This window comes from Gouania willdenowi, chromosome 16 (genome assembly GCF_900634775.1).
Source record: "Gouania willdenowi chromosome 16, fGouWil2.1, whole genome shotgun sequence".
In the NCBI taxonomy this organism is placed as follows: Eukaryota; Metazoa; Chordata; class Actinopteri; order Blenniiformes; family Gobiesocidae; genus Gouania; species Gouania willdenowi.
The window spans coordinates 4,202,681-4,219,701 of record NC_041059.1 but is presented as its reverse complement, the minus strand read 5'-3'; positions in this window follow the sequence as shown (position 1 = coordinate 4,219,701).

Below are 17,021 nucleotides of genomic sequence, written 5' to 3'. Positions count from 1 at the left end.
TTTCTGTTTCTTACACTGTTTTAATCTCTGATCAAGACTCTTTGTCTTTTATTTTCTAATGTATAGTTGCCTTTGGAAAGCACTTTGCTACATGTGCTTTGAAAAGTGCTATATATATATATATATATATATATATATATATATATATATTTAATTATCATTATTAATAAAAGTAATACTATTATCATTTTTAATTTGGGTTTAGCTTTATTTTCTCTTTGGTTCTTGATTGTCACTGTTGTGTAGTGTGTTTATTATCAGTCTTTGTATATTTACATATATTCATGAATAATATAATTCATATAACCTTTAAAAGTTACAGCCATTTTAATTCTGTTAATATATTTATCAACACCACACATCCACTCCTAAATTATTATTTTAACTTTAATTATCTTTTTCAAATAGCCTATTCTCTGTTCTGCATTTCTAAACAATGTACATTGTTTTATAATTTGAGATTATTCAACTTTTATTAGTTTTCATGTAAACCGGAAATACAGAAATACGCCTTAGAAGAATCGAGTGGCGCCCTCTTGTGTCGGTATGAGTAAAGGCAGGCATAATTTAATATGTAGGATGGAATATATGTAATATACACTAAACATTAATGTGAAGATTGAGTTTTATTTCGCAGGGGTTTTAACTTCCATATGCCTGATAGCTCATAAATGTTTTCCTATCAAATGCTACATAATAATATTGCAATAATATGTATATCTAGTGTATATTAACAAACATGAAATTAAAATACATTAAAAATGCATAATATGTGATGGGTTTTCTGAGGCCACATGCGGCCCCTGCTCTAATTTTGAGCGGCCCCTGAAGTATATGCACAAAATGAGTTAAAAACATACACAATTACAGATATATACACTAGACAACATACTGCAAATACACAAAATTGCTCTTAAAAACAAAAACAAAGGCAACAACAATAACAATAAACCAACACTTAAATGATAGAAAAATCATAAAAATACAAAACGAGAACAAAATACACATAAATTGTCTCCAAAATGACAACAATAATACACGAATTGGTTCATAACACACAAAACAACAAGTGAAAAAAAGAGAAATGAGTGAAAAATACGCTAAATTACTTCAAAAACACAGAAAAAATTCTAAAAACAAGACAAGACAACAACAGAAAGGGCAAAATGAGAAAAAAATAACACAAAAACACCACAAAAAAATAAACAAAACAATAAATTACACCAAAAACACATGAAATGACAACACAAACGCACACTTGCCAACCTTGAGACCTCAAAATTAGGGAGATTTTCAAAAGAGCGGGGGGGGGGGGGGGGGGGGGGGGGGGGGGGGGTTAGTTTGCTTTTGAAAGAGAAAATGAAATAATTCATTTATGTTCTTTTATTTGAAAAACACATTCAAAGTAAAGAACAAATTCCACAGTATCAGTGCAAATGGTAAATGGTGGTAGTGGTAGAATAAATAAAATAAATAACTTTAAATTGAACAAAAAAGGCATACATTGCATAAATTATCCATCAAAATAAATAAAAATAAAAATAATCAACAAAAGGAAAATTAAACCTAGTATACAACAACGGCTATAACCATAACAAAAACTTCCCTACACATGGTTGTATTTGAAGGTGCAATGCTTCGCAGCCAGTAACACAGCTCTTGAAGGAGCGTAGGTATGGGCAGGAAAAGGAGTGCGTTAAGGGTTGAATTGTCCATCCTTGTTCTATTCTCTGTCACTATCTTTCTAACCATGCTGAACACCCTCTCTGATGATGCATTGCTGTGGGGCACGCACAAAAGTGCCTTCAATCTCTCCCGAGCATGGCCCAAAACCTGTCGATCCTTGCTTCCTGAGGAAGATCTGCGTTGCAGCAGTTGTGCTTCTCTGACCGTTGATGACTCGTGATGTCCGTTCGGCCACCGTGTTCAATCGAGAAGTTTGACCTACACACATTGCAGGCCGCATAACCCTTCCCTTTTGAGCTGTCCTGAATGAAGTTAAATTGTTTTTTCCAGTCATTTTGGAATTTGCAGCCATATTTCTTCTTCTTACATGCCGCCATGTCTCTTCTTCCTCTTCTTATGCGGTGAAATCGTCATTATTGTCTGGCCGTAAACGACGCTCAGTGAAGGATGGTCCACCTGGACAATGTCAGGGCGGAAATAGGGAGAAAATCGGGAGAATGGTGGCCCCGGGAGATTTTCGGGAGGTACAATGAAATTCGGGATTCTCCCGGGAAAATCGGGAGGGTTGGCAAGTATGCACAAACGTAGTGTATTAATGCTCAGATCAGTCATTATTCTAAATGCTGACATGAATTTTGATAATGTGGCCCCTCAGATCAGAAAATCACCTATTTGTGGCCCCGCAGTGATAAAAGTTCCGTACCTCTGAAGTACACAGTATATACTCATTTAATTTGTAATGTATAGTACATTAATGTGACAATACCAACTCAGCCTGTCTTTTAAACGATCAAAACAATCTGTAGCATTTTCAATGTAAAGTTATTATGATAAACACTCACTCTTGTCATATCTGTATCATGTAATTGCTAGTGTTACTATTGTTATTGTACAGCAGTTTCCTCTTATTTCTATGACCACTAGAGGGCAGCATTGCCCCACATTATCAGTGCCTTTACTCTGGAGATCTTATAGAAAATGTGAGGCTGCAGATGGTTGTGGCTTTAGCAGACACCTGTGTGTGTGTGTGTGTGTGTGTGTGTGTGTGTGTGTGTGTGTGTAAACAGGTTTTATGGCCTGGTGGATGGTGGGGCTGGTGGGATCACACTGCGTGGAAAAGCTAATGGCATATCCAGGGTTCAGTTCCACAGAGTGGAGAAGGTAATCAGGGCCGGTTTCCAGGCAGCGGCTCCCTCCGAGGGGCCCCACACCACATGGTCCCCAGGTGTCTGCACGGCCTGATACCACCACAGGCCAATGAGCTGCAGCCACGAACCACTGCTTGGAGCTCACACACACACACACACACACACACACACACACACACACACACACACACACACACACACACACACACACACACACACACACACACACACACACACACACACACACACACACACACATTCAATGTGTTTCCATCACTTCAGAGGACATCAGATTTCTTTCCTGAAGGTTTATTTAGCTTTAACCTCTGTACATTACACACTCAAGCATGCACACATAAATACATAATAATATGATCCTTATTTCCACAAGCATCATCACACTATTAAAAGCTCTCATATAAAGTGTTTTATGTATTGTCATAGTAAACTGAAACACATTGTTTAAAAGTCACAATTGTGAGAATAAAGTCACATTTCTTGGATTTCTTCTTTTTTTTTTCTTTTATTCTTTGTCTCAAACTTCACGACAGCGTCAACATCAAAACAATAAAAACAAAACATGGAAAACGTATGTTCTCATCACTACACAATGAAAAAAAACACAAAACAAACAACAAAATACATTCAACACAAATTGTACATATGTATCTTTGGATTAAAGTCACAATTGTGAGAAAATGTCAGAAATCTGAGATTAAAGTCTGAATTCTGAGTTTAAAGTCACAATCCTAAAATTAAAGTCAGTCTCCATAGAAAAAAGTCAGACTTCTGAGAAAAAGTCAGATTTCTAAAATTAAAGTCAGAATTGTGAGGGAAAAAGTCTGACTTTAATCTCAGAATTTCAATTTTAATCTCATATTTCTGACTTTGAATTCAGAAAAAAGTCCAAATTCAGTAATCAAAGTCTGAATTCGAAGAAAAAAGTCAGACTCCTGAGATTAAAGTCAGAATACTGATTTTAAAGTCAGAATTCTAAGAACAAAATCAAATTTAACTCAGACTTCTGAGATTAAAGTCCAAATTCTGAGACTAAAGTCAGATTTATAAAAATTAAAGTTAGATTTCTAAGATTAAAGTCAGATTTCTGAGAATGAAATCAGAGTTCAGAGATTAAAGTCCGATTTTTAAAATTAGTCAGATTTCTAAGATTAAAGTCAAAATTCTGAGATTAAAACCACTCAAACAAACAAAACTAACACTGAATAATTTTAATGATCCTTATTTCCATGAGCATCATCAGACTATTAAAAGCTCTCTGTAAAGTGTAATTTGTAATGTATTGTCATAATAAATTAAAACACATTGTTGTCACTCAGAAAGTTTGTGTTAAATGAAGATCCATGTGGACATGAGTGAGTTTTCCATTGTGCTGCAGTGATTACTGCTTTGTCCCTCAGAGCACTAGTAGTTTAGCAAGTCTGGCCTTGTCCACACGTAGCTTGGTATTTTTTATAAATGTATATATATATATATATCCACCCTCCTATGTTTAAAAAAAAATGCATAAATGTGTTATCCACCAGCTTGGACGTCACTCTCTGTGGTTGGCAGCTTTATGTATTGGGGTCTCCAGTGCACCATTATAGCTTTGCACACCTGCCTATCGATGTTTGAGACCCGGTCCATGTTGGAGGCCTGTCTGGTGTGAGCCCGTCCATACAGCGGGCCACCAGGGAGATGGCGCAGACGGCACGCGGCCGCTCGGGGCCGGCACGTGGCGAGGATGGGTTGGGTGTGGCTGGTGCCACCATGCTCCGTGGGGCGGGTGTGGATCGGGGGTGCCGCAGGGTGGGTTCCCGGCCGTGCTCCTCGGCATGTCTCTGGGGCCCGCAGTGCCCGTCCAGCCTTAACAAGGAGCGACCCCGCAGCAGAGAAACCTGCGCCTGCACCAGGACCAGCACAGGCCCCACGATACAACACCGTCCACAAGGAGGTGGCCCCGGCTCCCCCGATGAGAGAGGACGCCATCAACGTCCAAGCAGGGTCACCCCCCCAGCCACAGACGACAAGCAAGCTTACCCAAGCACCCCCAACCGGGCACCGCTACCCCACACCACAATGCCAGCACGTTTGGAATCTTTAAACTCCATTTATCTACTGTACGTTCACACTCAAACACAAAATCGGAGTTTTCTCAAATCTTCACTTTGGTCGGAGTTTTCTAAAAGCCCCTTTTTAATTCACCTTATCCTGCGTTTACGTGTGGATGACAGATCAGACCGTAGAAAAATATATTTGTTTTAGCAGATACCGTGTGGACGGGGTCTGAGAGAGTTGAGTAAATATTCATCCATGCTCATTGTGCAGCAGAGAGCTTCTGATTCTGCTGGTGATGAAGGTCAAAGTCAGAATTCTGAGTTTAAAATTGTATTTCTGAGATTAAAGTCAGAATTCTGAGTTTAAAGTCAGAATTCTGAGTTTAAAGTCAGAATTCTCAGTTTTAAATCATAATTCTAAGAAAAAAAGTCAGAAGTCTAAGAAAAAAAAATCTGAATTTTGAGATTAAAATTGGAATTCTGAGTTCAAAGTCAGAATTCTGAGTTTAAAGTCAAACTCTAAGAAAAAAAAGTCATAATTCTAAGAAAAAAAAAATCAGAATTCTGAATTCAAAATCAGAATTCTGGGATTAAAGTCAGACTTTTTCCCTCAGAATTCTGACTTTAATCTCAGAATTCAGACTTTTTTTCTCAGAACATTTATAATAGAAAAATATTGTTCCTTGTTTTTTTTCAATAGACAAAATCACTCACAAACACAAAACTGCCTAAAAAGCCCACACTACACACTCAAGCATGTACAATTATGTATTTTCATAGTAAACTGAAACACACTGTTGTCATTCAGATAGTTTGTGTGAAATGTAGATAACTGTTACTCTATAAACAAAGGGTCCATGTGGACACGAGCCAGTTTTCCATTGTGCTGCAGAGATTACTGCTTTGTTCACAGAGGGATCTTCTCCCTCCCAGCACTAGTAGTTTAGCAAGCCTTGTTAATCCTGAGACAGTTGATCAAATATTCATCCAGGCTCATTGGGCAGCCCAGAGCTTTTGATTCTGCTGGTGATAAAAACCCGCTTTGTCGCATCTACGTCTACACGCTGGCCTTGCTTTGCAATTCCTTTATCTACACCCCGGTCACCCGTCTGTCTGGAAGAAATCATTTTTGTATGATTTCTTTAAAAGAGATCCAGAGTAAAGAAAAGACAGCCTTTAACTGAGGTAATCCATCTTACGCCAATGTTGTCAGAGTGATTCACGATTTCCAATTTAAGCGCGGTTTGAATCTAAAGTAAATCAGGCAAGACGACTTCAGCCTTTGTGCAGCCGGACGACAAACCCTCAGTGACAAGAGCTTTCAGATGAACATATCCCCCCACATTCATCTTGTTCATTTATTACTTCAGACGCCATACAACGTGTCCGACATAGATCAGCAAGCAAGGACCTCCTGGTATTGTGTATGTGTGAATGTAAGGGTGGTAGAGCATTAACACCAGCCAAGGCTGAGGTAATTCTGATAGGAAAAAAAAAAAAAAAAAAAAAAATGGCACAAAATGGAGAAAGGAGTGGTTTTAATTCTGTGTTTAATTAGATTTGCTTTAATTAGTGACAAATGAATTCCCAGTGCAGAAGGTGAGTTGAGTTGTAATAAGCTGCAAGCATTTATGTGCACACTTATTAGGGTTGTGGCCAATTATAATTGTAATCGCGTAATTGATAATTAATTACATTTATGGTGTAATTATATTTGTAATTGTAATTTAAAAAATCTGTTGCTGCCATAATTGTAATGAAATTATAATTGAATTTCGATGATTGACTTTGTATATATAATTGCCATGAAAATTCTATAACAATTTGTCAACAACAATTTAAACGCAAAACTGAGGAACAATGTTACAGTTCTATATGTACAGTTCTACACATATGTAGTTAATTATTAAAATATATTTCACATCAAGCAAAGGGAAATCTAGGGCTATACTGACACAAAAAAGGCTCAGACACCAACACCAAAAATATTTAAACCTATATTTTCATTAATTATGAAGCCTAACAAGGAAACCAACAGATAGGAAATAAATTAAATGATAGATATTTGTTTTTAGTGTATTTTACAGCTGATTTAGGACCCGTTAGCATTAGAGATGCTAACAGAAAGCTAACACAAGAGGAAGGTTCACTTTTATTAGGTTATTTATTTCAGGCTCAGCAATTGTGATTAATTGTAATTGAACTTCAGTAATTGAGAATGAAATTGTAATTTACTTTCTCAGGATAATTAGAAATTGGAAAATTGCAATTGGAAAAAATGCTGGTCAATGTAATCGTAATTGAATTGTAATTGAAGATGGACAATTGAAAACGTAATTGTAACTGAAAAACCTAATTGACCCAAATCCTAAAATTGACCCAAACCCCGTAAATGTAATTGTTGACACTGTCCAACACTAATTTTCCGATATGAACCAATGCTGATTTATAAATAGACGTAACGAGGTGACATTATGTATCTCCTTAGAAATAACAGATGAATCCTTCTGTTAATGTGATGCCTCACTAGATGTATTATGCAAACAAACATCATTGTTACAAAAAAAAATAATATTTATTAAAATTTTGTTATGGAAAAATTAATTCCAGCTTGCAGGGACATGCACAAGAATTCCATTGTACCTTGTTTTTAACTTGTACATAAGGCAATAAACTCCATTCTTTTCTATTCTATTCTTAAAATGATCACGTTGTGATGTAAATCCTCATTTTAATCAGAAATAAAATGTGTTAAAAGTGACCAAAAAGGTTAGAAAGGTGGTGAAATTAGGTTTAAAAAAAAACAACACAAAAATCGGTTAAAAGTGACAAATTAGAGTGGCCAAAAATGGACTGCAAAGGTTGTTAAAAGGGTTCAAGTTGGCTTAAAAGTGACAGGAATGGGGGTTGGGCTGATGTAATCAAAAAAAGTAGGAACAATTAGTTTAAACTGGCAAATAATGGCCATGAAAAATTGTGAATGTGGTTAAATGGGAAAAATAATAAGCCTGAATTATGATGAAAAGAGGTTAAAAGTGACAAAAATGGGTTAATATGTGTGACATTGGGTGGAAAACGAGGTGGAAAGGCTTATGTGAGAAATGTGTTGAAAGTGCAAAAATGTGCAGAAATGGAAGTAATGAAACAAAAACACATTAAAAGGAGCAAAAATATGTCATGAAAAAGTGATGAAAATATGTTAAAAAATGGCAAGTTTGGTGTAGTTGCAGAAAACGGGTAAAACTATGCAAAAATGGATGGATTTAAAGGGGGAAATAGTGTTAATGATCAAACATGCTGCCCTAGCACAACGGTCCTCAACCACTGGGCCTGTTGCAAACACTCTGCATAGTTAATTTGAAGACGATTGATAGTGGTTCAGTCTCTCTGCAGGTGCACACGCAGCACCAACCTCCATCCAAGATCACCAACAATGCTCTGATTAATTGTTGCTGTCAGACGGAGCCATTTAGAGCTTACCTGTTATTCTGCATAGTGTTCATAGGGCTGCTAACAAAAAGCACACACGCTCACAGCAGGACCTGTGGAGATAAAGGCTCATAAAGGTCCAAACAGAACAAGCACAGCAATAGTCAGTCACATTAGAACCAGTGCCAATACACAGTTACACTATGTATTCGTATGTATTCAGTTACATTTTTCAATTAGAATTCCATCTTCACATATCCATATTCAATTACAACTCAATTACAATTTCAGTGACAAGCATTTTTTTTAATTAAAATGAAATTTACAAATATTGTTTTCCCCCTGAAAGTCAATTATAATTACGTTCTCAATTAATAAAGTTCAATTACAATTAATCACAATTACTGAATCTTTAATAAATAGCCAATAAAACGTGACCTTCCTGTTGTGTTAGCTGTAAAATACACTTAAAAAATATAATCTATCATCCAATGTTTTACATCTCTTGGTTACCTAATGTTAGGCCTCCTAATCAATGAAAATATTAGTATAAATATTATAGAAGAGAGCATCTGAGTCTTTTTTGGTCAGTATACCCCTATATATATGTACAGTATATTTAATGGTAAAGGGTGGGTATTGCCCCCTTAGTGGTTGAAAGATTCATTACAGTTTTCCCAAATTAATTAATGTAAAAAATAAAATAAAATTCTTAATATAATATGCATAATATACAAATATATTTGTTTTCATTCCTTATTTGTGAAACAAAACACTCCCACACTGTCTCACACTAATCATTTTGTTACATCCCTAATGGCACATTCACATCAAATGCGTCTAAAGCGTCTAAAGTGGCAGTGGCATTCACAATAAATGGTGGACGCGCTTCTAGGGAGCGTTGAAGGTCTGAGACGGAAGTAGCGCTGAAAGCGACTCTCGTCCGAGCGCAGCTCTGGTGAATCCAGAAACGGCGCCGAGGTGCAAATGAAGCCAAGCCACTCTCTGGATAATGTAGAGCTGATGAACGGGAGTCAGAGGCGGCGTGTTCAGCAAGGAACTCCAAACTTTATTCTCTATTCATCCACACTTCTCTATAGCCCTCTGACGTCACAGTGCACACACTGAGTCACGCCAAAATACATCTGACCGGAAACATTGCCTTCTCAACACAAAAATGTTCACACCACTTCACAGTCACTGGGTGAAATATGAACGTACTGTAACTGATCGCCACAATATCATCCATTGTATGAACACCACCGGCAACAGAGAAGCTCCTCCCCTCGACGTACGTCCCGAGCATCTCCGACGCTGGTGACAAGCGTACTGAGTCAATGAGAACAAGCATCCAACAACGTGCGTGAGGCATGATTTTGACGCATTTGGTGTGAATGCAGCATAACAGGTACTGTAAAAAATATATATGACTTCAGTTGTTCTTTTAACACACTTTAGGTTGGTTCTTCTTCTGTTGCTCATCCAGCAGTTCATGTATGGTACTGCAGCAAACATGAAGCAGAAAGATTTGATCATTTTACAACAATAAACGATCGACAACATTATGAATTATTGCATTATTGTTTGTATTACACACATTGTGGTCGGCGCAAAACCTCGAGACGGCCTATAAATTTAATTCTGTAACTCTGCAAATTCCAAACCAAAACCACACACACACACCTGCATTGTGTGCTGCTTAAAGCTGAGAGTAGAGACGCTGCAGGATTAATGCAGCGACTGCTGAGATCTGAGAGAAAGAAACCTGAAGTTTCTGCTGAAGTGTTTCATTCACACTGTGGAAAAATAACTGCATCACAATTGAAAATCAGAAGCGTCTCAACCCTCTGCCACGTCTGTGACGGTGGAGCTGAAGATGAATGGAGCAGCTACCAGTGTGCTCTACGCTTTGTCTGAAATGAGCCTTTTTCCTCCTCTGTCAGGTTCAACCATTGTGACTTCAACCCGTCCTTTTGAATCATGTATTTTAAACTCAGTAGGAGCATGAAAATACCATTTTCATGCTGCATGTCTTCTTTGCTGTATACTGTTTTGTGTCCTTTTTATGATGTTGAAACCTCCTTTTGTGTCATGTTTAAAAAAAGGTAAGAGTTCTATAGTGTGACAGAAGCTGTGTGTTCCTGTATTCACTGGTTGATTATGGTACTATGATGTGTGCTCAGGGCTCAGGGCTGCTGCTGTGGCTGGGGAGTCAGAAATGTGGTTCAAACCTTTGCACAAAGTACCACACTGTGCCTGGTGAAGGTGAAACATCGCTCATCACCAACGTTACTTTTGACAGTAACTAGTACTCTAACGCAATATTTTTTTAAAGAAAAAAACGCAGTTACCGTTACAATATGGTGCATTTGTCCGTTACTTTACTAGCTGCAGTATACTTCCTGTTTACAGTGGCGCTACATATTTTTGCGGGATGCAGTGCCAACTTGGGGTTAATCAGACTAATCGACTTTAGTGTTGTCTCGCGACTCTGTCTACGTGACGTTGACTAGTTGTAGTACCTGACTTTTGCCCAAGATAGCAGTGCAACCCAGCAAACGAGGGTCCTAGTTCCCCTGCACGGCAAGGCAGCAAGCATCTCTCCTCAAACTGCAGCTGGTAGGCAGATACCACGGCTAATATACTGTACATGCTAACGTTAGTTGTAGTGGTAACATGTATTCAGCAGATCTGGAAAACATCAGCAGCGCAGGACGAAGGCTCTGTTAGTGGGGGAAGACCGGTGTTGTGCTAAAATCTGTGACCCAAAAAAACCTCTTCGTAGCCATTCAGGAGCTATTTACCCCCCCTTAAACGTGACGCTCCGGTGGGTGAAGTAAATGCAGACTGGAAAAGAAATAACATGTTCAAGGGGGAGTAAATGTCCACTGAGAAGCCGCAGGGGTTGGAACTGTCGCCAACTGCCGTCACAGATTTTTTTGGGTCACAGATTTTGGCACAACACCGGCACTCGGCTGCGGCTCTTGGTGACGTCATTGACTAGTTGACGTCGACTTGACTAGTATGCATATAAAGTTGACCTTTAAAATTATGTAGTTATTCAACCCCTAGTGCCAACGATGGTAAAACAGAAGAAGAAGAAGAATTGTCGGCGTGTCTCGTTTACATCACGTGCGCCAGTCATGGCAAGTCAAAGCAAGAGCAGAATCAGAAACAGAATCAACGAGCTTCTCAGAGTTGAAATACGCGCATTATTTTACCAATCTGCCTTCAACAGATACATGCATCAGTGAAGCCAAGCTAACGCTGCATTAGTGGACGTGATGGAAGCATCTGCACCGAAACAACAGCGTATGGGTTTTAACGGACTGTGACTGTTATCCAGGGACAGATCAGTAAAGCTATTGCACGGTATGTTGTAAATATGCAGCCTGTCGCTACTGCTGAGTCACTGCTAACAGCAGCTCGTTAGCCTGATACGTTTTGCATTGTGTAGCTGAGAAAAATGCTGTGAATTTGTTTTTCCACATTTATTTTTATAAGCATTTTCAACAGCAGAATGTGCACCTGGAATATGCACAGCTTACTTTACATTACTGTGCTAAGGCTGAAAAATTACTGTTGCTTTTTCCAGTAACGCGTTACTTCTTGGTGTAAGTAATCAAAATAGTAACAGAGTTACTTTGTGAATGCAGTAACTAGTAACGGTAACTAGTTAATTTATTTTCAGTAACCAGCACAACACTGCTCATCACAGTGAGACGGTATCTTAGTGCAGGGGTGGAGCAGTGATTTTAAAAGCGAGGGTGTTCTAAGGGGCAACCGTTTACTCTCAATTTAGTTTTTTGAATTCATTTTCTTTTTAAACCCTTTTTAACATTTTCTTTGGCCATTTTGCAACTTCCTTTGTCCTGTTTTTGCCCCATTGCCAAAAAATCTGACACTTTTTTTTTAGTTTTTTCAGATTTTAGCGTACCAACAAATATCTCTTTTTCCTATAAGGGGTGGAGCTTAGAAACAACCTAGTATTCATGCTGATGGTACTAGATCTTTCTTTTTCCAATAAACCTATCCATGAATGTGAAGCAAGTAAGCAAACAACAAGATCTGTCATTTAAAATGTAAATCAAAATAAAAAACTTACAAACTTGGAGCTAAATATGGGAACTATGCAGTACTTTTTCTGATGTCGAAGACTCGCCAAGTTTAATGTGTTTTTATTCTTTGTCCAATATTATAGTTGAGTAGTTAGAATGCATTTTGTGAGTTTTAATTGGGAGGACATTTCTTCTTCTCTCTCTTTGCCCTTTTTTTTAATACTCACAGGGTCATGGTTGGGTTTTTGGCAGTTCTTACGCTGTGCTCTGAGTGCGTGCGTGGGCATTAGCGTTTTGACAGTGACACTCCCATGGGCTGACAGTCGCCTTCAGCTGTTACGTTTCTGATTCACACCCTGTGGGAGTGAGTTCTCAGGGTCCTCAGTGCCAAGTGGCTGGAATGGCAGTTAGTGCTTCTTTAAAAAAATAAATCATTTTGCACTGGAACACTTTAAATGTTCATCTGAAATGTAGTTCATTTTATGAAGGGCTTTCTTCTGAAGCAGTGATTCAGTAGAATTTAAACGTACTATAGATCCTCCAGTTTTCTGTTTCATAATTTCCAAAATTGCATTTCAGTTTACACTTTTCCATTTTGTTTCCATTTCATTGACTTTCCCTCATCAGACGTCATTACTGGCTTTTAATCTCCCTGAAATAGTGCCAAACATTTTTAATATGGTTAATTGAGTTAACTATTATTATTATTATTATTATTATTATTATTATTATTATTATTCTTTCGCTGTATTTACACCAAATGCCCGATTTTGCTTGAGGTTTGACATCTGTGTCTTTGCTAAAGTTGCACATCCATTAACTATCGTTATTAATTTTATATTTATATACTCCAAATTAGTTGAAAGGAATTTCAGATTAAATTCCTGCCAGATCACGTACTGTAGGATTTTACATGTTTCATTAAATTATCCTTTTACTTGAAAAAATATGGTGGAAATGAGTGATTTTGTCCCAAAACATGTTGTTGAGGGTATTTTCAGTGTCTACAGTCCCATTTTGTAAAATAAATTGTGAGAGAATCGTATCGTGAACCCAGTATCGTGAATCGAATTGTGTCGGGAGTTGAGTGAATCGTTGCATCCCTAGACCCAATAGAATTTTTTTTTAAATTATTAATTACTAGACATTTCAGGTGACCCCACATGGGGTCACAACCCCAAGGTTGAAAAATCCTGCATTAGATGCACTGGGTATTAGGAACAGATGGAATCTGGAAGTTTCATAGTTGTTGGAACATGCAATGAAGTATTTTGGACTGGATTAATAATCCTCGGTATTTGCTATTAATCTCACAGTGTTGAGTGCAATCAATCAGAGTTTATATTTTACTCATAATATGTGGTTTCATGGGCTCTAAATCACTCCCATCTCCCACTGAGGAAAAAGCCTAAACCATTAAATGACAATGATGCTTTTTCATTTTTCCAAACTGGGTTTTACGTCCCCACAGTTTATGGAGCTTTTAACCTCGCGCAAGGCTTTGTTTTTCTCTCCTCACTCATGTGTAAAAATGTAATTCTTCCTTATCGTGACCCAAACACGCAGCCATTTATTCAACGGCTGAACGTTTTTATTTGCCCAGCTTTAGTCGGCCTCATGACATGAATACCTAAAACAGGATTGTGAGTGGTTAAACACAGGTATTTATTCATTGTGCTCTTCCAACGGAAATTATAACCATACAATAACTTTGCATATTATGATGTTATGAGCTGTGGGGCTTAATGGAGTGATAGTTTTTCTCATTTCACTGCCAAGGAAATTAATGGAATTTGTGAATAATTGTGTCACGTTAAAGGAAAGCTAAATGTTTGGCTATGGAAAACAGCAGAAGACACAATAGTATGATACCAGTTGTATTAGATATTACCAAACAATAAACTGTAAATTTCATAAATACCAAGATGAAAAAGAAAGACAATTATATATTAATTAACAATGTCCTTAATAGTGATTAAAAATTTAGATTTAGACAGTTATTACAGTCATTTTAAAGCTCCCATTGTTAATTTAGATGAGTTTTTAATTTAGTTTTAGTTTTAGTTACTCATTAAAGACTAGATTTAGTTAAAGTCACATTTTTTGTCTTTTAGTTTGCTTTTGTTTTAGTTAAAATTTAGTCACTGGTAATCAAATTTCGTTTACGTCTCATTTTAGTCATTTTCTGAATTTGGCAGTTTTGTTACACTGTAATAGACTTAGGTAGTAAAAACTATTGTAAGCATATATTAAACTATAAGTGTTTGGTCATTTAAACTAGGTACAGTATATACAGTATCATATTACTCTTGCATAATAAAAATATTTTCTAAAAAGTGCAATACATAATTATGTTCTTCACATGTTATTGTTTATTTTCTGTATATTTGAATAATTAAATAAATAAATAAAAGAGCTGCTGCTGTAGGTCTTATATTACTTTTTATTTTGTATTGTTGTATTATTATTATTGTATATTTGTATTGTTTTGCATTTATTTTATTTATGTTACTAGTGCTTTTTGTATTTATATATATATAGTTTTATTAATATATATATGTAGTTTTTCTACTTTATTTTTAGAGACTTCTCCAGCTAAATGTGGAACTGTGCTGCGCTGTGGGGGGCGGGGCTGCTGTGGTTGGGCGTGTCTTAACTATTCTAGTAGCCACGCCCATAACAAAGGCATTTTTTGAATTTCTACCTGGTGGCAGGTCAGCAAAAACCTGGGGGTGTACTTACACTTTCATTTACGCTCCAGTCAGAAATTAGTCACTCAAAAAAAAAAAAGGTTGTCGCCAAAAAGGTTCCGTTTAAGTTATTGTTGATGAAATTAACACTGAAATGAATGAAAAACCTCAGCAGGAAGACTCAGCAGGATGATTACACCTCCATTGTGATTTAATACTAGATACTATGATAAATAGATACTATGATAAATTGGATTAAGGTCAGAAAACTAAAGAAATTAATGGGGAAACTAAAATACTACAGAATACCGACATTTCTTTCAATAAAGCGAAGTAGACACACACAGAAAGGTTGTCAGTATTGATTTATCACTGTAACAATGTCATATTAAAAAAATAGAATGCTTTCATTATTCTTTTCATTGCAATAACCCTTGCCACAGATTGCATAGACAGACGTCCCCCCCCCATTAAAGGTGAGAGTCCATCAAGCGTGAAATGGGTACAACACCAACACTAAATAATTCATATTTCCCCAAAGCTGAGGTACATGTGTATGCAGAGGATTTAATATTTCTGCACCTTCCTCAACATCTGAACTTTGAATCTGTAGTTTTATATTCCGCTATAGCTCGAAGACAACAACTACAAACTGGACTAGAAACATATTCTGGTTTTATCAAGCCTGAGTGACTGCAGATTAACTAAAGTCTGTTGGTGTTAAAAACCTATTTTAAATTAGATTTATTTTCCACAAGTTGAAACCTTTTTTAATAAAGCATGCAGCATTTCAGTGGGAGGAAATCGTTGCTCTAAACCTTCAGAAACATCTTAAAGCAGAACTAAGTAACTTTCTCACCTTAATAAATCCTTCTCATAGTCCCTGTGAGGGTAATACAAGTGTTTATGGGGTGATTGGGGGGGGTCTTTAATCCCTCCCCTATTGTCTCTGGCCAGAAAACAGTACTTGCAACTTTCCTGTCTCCGACCCGGTGATAAGACGTACAGCTTTACGGCAGCCCAATACAAGCCAATGATAGATTATGACCTGCCCCATGGCTGCACACGGTTGCCTACAAATTCACTTCTCTCAAACTAATATCAGGGCGGAGCCAGCAAAAAAAAAAATGGCAGAGAAGACCTTTGTCTGAGGAATGGAGCAACTCCATGTAGTGACAGCTCAGCAGCAACACACAGTAATGTCATCGCGGCAACAGGCACGCACACACACTTGCAACCCAGCAATCCATCAGGCAGCACACACACAAATCTATCTATCTATCTATCTATCTATCTATCTATCTATCCATCAATCCACGCACACTTCCACACTCCCTTCCGTATTACTCCCACATCATTCATTTATTTTACTTGTCTCTCTTCCTCATACTGTTCACATGGTCACATGGGACTATATGTGTGAAAGCACCCTTAGTGTCACTGTTGTATTAGGATTTTTCAGTGATCGGTTGCTACTGTCTTGGGAGAGCATGTAGCTGTAGAGTGGGGCAGGCGGCGGGGGGCGAAGAGTGTTTACGACAGTGACATAAACAAAGGGACCTTTAGGGGGAGCACTAAGCACAAGTGACTTAGTTCTGCTTTAAACTGATATCATGGGTGTCATGTACCAAAGCTACCAAAGGTTTTAAATGAATTAACTAGTAACTCACATGGAATCGAGCAATGAGATGACCTGATTCCTCTTGTACTTCAACATGGTGGATATTCACAAAAGGAGTTTTTTGTTTTTGGTAAAGGATCATCCTCCACTGTTTGTAAAAATGTGGCCTAAAACCTTTGAAATGTCCTTATTAGAAAATCTATGGCTAACAAAACACATTATTTTGCACCATATTCATTTTTTTTAAAATTATCTATTAAAAATGGGACTACGTTACCCTGTGCGCCTCCATGTTGAAATGACGTCCTTCAGTTCTATAGGAGGTGAAGCAT